This window comes from Callithrix jacchus, chromosome 14, assembly GCF_049354715.1.
Source record: "Callithrix jacchus isolate 240 chromosome 14, calJac240_pri, whole genome shotgun sequence".
Lineage (NCBI taxonomy): Eukaryota > Metazoa > Chordata > Mammalia > Primates > Cebidae > Callithrix > Callithrix jacchus.
In genome coordinates, this window is record NC_133515.1 from 107,432,946 (window position 1) to 107,438,387 (window position 5,442).

The 5,442-nt window shown below is 38.0% G+C and overlaps 1 non-coding gene across 1 annotated transcript; it reads left to right on the forward strand.

Moving 5' to 3' along the window:
• The first annotated feature begins 4,534 nt into the window (after positions 1 to 4,534).
• LOC118147647 (U1 spliceosomal RNA) lies at positions 4,535 to 4,693 on the forward strand. Its single transcript, XR_004734089.1, has one exon. It is a non-coding gene; the product is annotated as a U1 spliceosomal RNA (small nuclear RNA).
• Positions 4,694 to 5,442: the final 749 nt, after the last annotated feature.

Below are 5,442 nucleotides of genomic sequence, written 5' to 3' on the forward strand. Positions count from 1 at the left end.
TGTGTCTGTGATATAAAGCAGTGCTGTGAGGGACTGACCAGCACAAAGAGAAGTGCCCGAGACCCAGCTTTGCGGTCGGAAACTCAACAACCAAGTCCCTCTCCAACACATTAGCAACCATTATGCATTCATAAAATAAAAACCTGTAATTCCCGGGAGAAGTATCTTTGACCTGTCAGACAGAATATCCTTTGAGGATGATTAGGTGGAAAATGCATTGTCCAGGTGCTGGTTTCTGGGCACTGCTTTTAAAAAATTGTAAAAGGCAAATCACTAGGCTACGGCTGCTGTTGTAGTCTAATCGCTAGTTTTCTGCAGTAAATGCCGAGCCAGTGTCTGGCAGTGGCAGCCGCAGTGGCCTTCCTCCTTCCTTTGCACTTCCACGGAGCTCATCATTTGTCAGCGTCTGACAGTGTGGCAGCGCTGCAGAGCCTAATTCTCCCAATTCTGACTCTGGTCAGAATTCAGGTGGGCTTGTGCAGTAACATGCCTGCCTTAATGCACTTTGCAATGAAAGTAAGTAATTTGAAGGTCTTCAGGTAGCTCAGAAATTAGATTCATGTTATCAATCATACAAAAGGAAATATCAGTCTGTGTTAAAGAATCTCAAGAGTGGACAAAGAGGTTTTCCATGAGCCTAGGAAATCTGCCTTGAAATTTCTTCAACCTGTTGCTGAAAAGTTCAGAATGTGGTGCTGCTTCCAGAACCAGAACAAAGGGGAGAGTGGAGACATATAGACTGTTTTCCACAGAGTTTTTAAAATTCTTTCCACTGGCTCTACCATCTTATGGGTAACGTCAGTTATATTGGAAGCCTGCTTCTTATTTCAGTGAAATGGCACAGAAGAATAAAAAATTTAAAAATTAAAAATCATCTGTCTCTCCATGAGTGATATTTAATCCTCACCCATTCTATGTAGAAAGGAACACTTTTCAATGAGGTTCTTCTCAATTTTTTAAAAAGATATACATCATATAATGTATTAGGTATTATACGTCATATACATTATATGATATATATATCATATACATTACATGATGTATAATGTTATATAAGTATAATATTTCTTTGGGGGCTTCTGAAAATGAATTTTATAAAATCAGCATTTTATAAAAATATGCACAATTTTAGGTCACAATTTAATAATATGTCACTAAAATTATGGCAAAAGATTGATTACAAATTTATTTGTGATATTTTAGAAGTCATGGTTTATAAGATTACAATTTTCCCTCTACAACAACAAAAAATCCCTTCTTCCGAAATTGCGTCCTTTGTTAATGATGCAATTATTTCCCACTGATCTAAGCTCAGAATTCTCATGACCTTTATTCCGCATCACCTCTTATGCCTAGCCTGCTGTATTGAATGCATCATCAAATATTCTCTGCTTTCTTTCATTACTTTTAACATCTCCATTCTTATTCTTTAAAAAAGAATTGAACCCAGTATTTACCTATCCTTATTTCCTAATATAAACTCCAACCAAATTCATGTAGAGCAAGGTCAGCACTGGAAGGAACCACCAAGGGTATCTGGTCCCCGCTCCTTTCTCCCACTTTCTCACAAGCTCCTGGGGATGGCTGGGCTGCTTCTCTGAGAACTACACTTTGCGTAGCAGCCAAGGCTTAAAACTCAACACTCTGTGCCTTAGCACCAGTTGTCCTGGCTTCTAATGTGATAAATGTATTTCTCTGCTTCATCCTGAAGGCCCTTAAATATGCTGAGGTTTGGTTCTGGCTATCCTATTCCTTGGACCTGAAGATTAAATGTCATTCGTTAATAGTATTCAGTCGTTTCTCAGGGATGGCATCCCAAATCACACCTGTAGAACTCGTCTTAATATAAGAGTAATGCTCTTGAATCCCCATCACAATGTCTGGGGCTGGGACACCAGTGCACCTGCCGCGAGGCTGAACGAATGCTGTGTCACCACATCTCCCAACCAGATTCTCTGCTGGATCCACCATCTTCCCATCATACACCTGCCTTGATGCCCCCGACTCTTGATGCTCCTGGAAGCTTCAAGTGTCACTCTTTACAAGTTATTCCAGAGCCGTCCTCCTCACAAATGTCCCCTAGGGAACAGGTTCTAAAAAGGTAAAGCATCTCAGTCATGCTCTAGAATTATGAAATTCCCCTTCCCAAAGAAGTGTCATTTTGCCTAAATAAGACATCAAATTAATTATTCTAAACAGACTTAAATAGAAAGCACTTTCTCCAAAGGGATGACCTTCAGAAAGATGCTATGATCTATACTGGGGCTCCCCATTTATGACCAGAAGACTGGGGTTTGAGTTTTATTATTTTTTAATTCAATTTTATTTATTTTCTATAAGATACAAAATCTATATTGATGAATCTCTAAACAATTTATCTACCTCCAAACTCTCTCCTGGGGCCTATTCCTGTGATGTCAAAATATGTTCACAAAGGCATCCAGATGACATCCTGGGATGCTACTTGTCTTCCCCAGATATCGTAGGTGTCTTCCTTTGGTTAATGACCATAGTATCCTTTCAGTTACTTGGGGTAAGAAACAGTCACCTTTATTCCTCTTTCACTCTTGTCACCTACATTAAATCAGTTACCAAGGTTTATTGCTTCTCCTTTAATTCATCTAAGGTTCACCTCTCCTTTCCATTTGATTCTATTACTCCATCTGGGCAATTATTATCTCTGATCATAATTATCTTCCATCGGTTCCTGGACTTTTATTCTTAGATTACTTTCTTTTCTGCATTTCTTCCAGGTTCATTTTCTATCTCAAAGATGATTTATGAAATAAGATCGCCTCTGGAATAAAAAGCAGGTACTTCTCAGATGGCTGTTAACTGTCCCCCAAATCCGTCCTCAGGTCGTCTTCTTAATCTACTCTCTAGTGAGCTTATTGTTGTAGTCTCTAATGCACTTTCTCAAGCATCCTTTCCTTTAATAATTGCATCAGCCGTGTGAGTTAGTCTAGCTTCTGTGATCTTTTCCTTATTTCATTTTACAAATGAGAAAACAGATACACACAAAATTGTCCAACAACTGGTATTAGTCATTCAAAGTCACACTGGATTAAGAGAGAAAAGCAAATCCATAGCTCATACCCTCACTGTTTTTCTATCTCCCCACGAAATTTCCATTCTGAAAATGGTTTGTTGAAAATGTCCATTCTGAAAATGTTTGTTGAAATGTCCATTCTGAAAATGGCTTGCTCTCTCTTTAGGCAGATCTGGCTTCCCACACCCTGGGTTCCCAAAGAACTTTCCACATACACCTACTAGGACACTAATCACATGCAAAGTGAGTATGAATGTTCATGTTGGTCGACAGTGAGAAGGGGGAAGGAGCTGTGCTTCTGTTTGTGACTGGCGTTTGTCATGTGGCAGGATCTGACACATGGTGACAGGAAGCATTGCATAATGAATAATTGCATCTCTTTATTACGTAGTTTGAGACATGCACTGACCCCTTGTGCAGTAGGACATCCTTATGTCCCTAAAAAAATCACAATAATGTTTTGATTTTGATAGCAAAGACTATTTACTCACTCTGCAGCATATGTGAATGTGAATCTTGATAAACCTGAGACCAGAATTTATTTTGGAAAATCAACTGATCACTCTAGTTGTAAAATAGAAAATAAATTTTATGAGGATCTAAATTCTTACCATGAGTCATAGTGAGTTAGGGCATAAAATCATGTCTGGTTTTGAAAGAACATTCTTGTTCTTCTGCAAACGCCTTTATTAAGAATGTAGCTATTATAGAGCATGAGCTTTTTATAGATTTGACCAAAATTGAACCAATAAACTTATCCAACCTCTGATGGTTCTGTAAAATGACTAACATTGAACCTTTTAATATTTTATGAGTGACTAAGCAGTATCTTGACCATGTTTGCTGGTGGAAGATGTATTTAACTGAGAATTACAATGAGGAACCTATAGCTTTGCTTTTTAATATTGTTTAATAGGTTTAGTCTTGAAAATTTCAAGAAAATGAATGATGTTAAGAAGAAAAGGCTTATGTTATAAACTGTATCTAGTGAAAGAGTTCAGAACTAGTAGGAAGATGATCAGTTGGACAAAATATATGCTTAGGAAATTATTAATGCTGAGTCATTGCAGTTCACTGAGTTGAGCAAAATATGGGTGGGTATATAATTGATTGAAACAGTGGTTCCTGATCATCACCAGGCACCATCTGTTGGTTATTTAGAATAGCCTTAGTTAGTAGGAGGAATCCTGAAGTCTCATAGGCATTTATGAAGGGTAAATATCATAACACTTGCTCTGTACAACCCTAAATAAACATCTTTTCCATTGCCTGTCTGTGCATAATCAGATCATCTGAGTTAGAAGGTGGCTCTGCTCTACAACTTCCACCTGCATGATATGAAGAAGATGGAAAATGCTTGTGTCTTTTAAATCTAAGTGTTAGGTTTTCACATTTTCAGAGCCAAAAGCCAATACCTAATGTGTGTACTTAGGCTTATTGAATAATCACTCTGGGAAAATGCCATATTTTAAGAAGATGACGCACATACTTACCTGGCAGGGGAGATACCATGATCACGAAGATGGTTTTCCCAGGGCGAGGCTTATCCATTGCACTCCGGATGTGCTGACCCCTGCGATTTCCCCAAATGTGGGAAACTTGACTGCATAATTTGTGGTAGTGGGGGACTGTGTTCACGCTTAAAAAAAAAAAAAGAAGAAAGAAAAGAAAATGACGCACAAGGGAAGTAACTGCCTCGTTGGCTTCCCAGCTCTCAACTTCAGAAAACTGATTGCAATCTCAAACCACCAGATTTGTGGATCCGTGGCACAAATGCCTTCCTTTTTCTTTTCCATATTTGTCTTTTTTTTCCTATGTTTCAAATTCACATAACCATTGCTGATTTGAATTGTTAAACAACTGAAAAGTATTTCTGTGACTATCATGGCGATATATATTCTAGACTGAATAGTCTGATTACATTTGAGAAGGAAAAAAAACCCAGAGGTCAGGGTATGATATTTGGTATTAAAAATATTTTCTTCTATTCTTTCTCCAAACTTTCTTTTTCATCATTTCCTTTCTGTTAGTTTGTTCTCTGTCCTAAAATCAGCCCATATCTACCCCTACTGTCTTAACTACTTTTCTTATCATCTGCTTATAACTGAAGTTCTTCAGTGCTTTTAATGAAGTGTTTTACTGGGAGCCAGTTCTAACCCAGAAAACCAAACTAGTCCTAGAAATAGAAGTCAACAATATGTGGTTTTTACATTTGAAGAGTTCACAGACCAATGAAGGAAACAGAAAGAGCAAACGAAAACCCCCAAAACTACAGTGAAGCAAGTGTCAACAGAGGTTTTAAATGAATAATAAAAGACTGACGAAAGGGGAATGATCCCAGCTTTTGGAAAGAGGAGATTTAAAAACAGCTTTATAGGGGACAGCAGGCATCA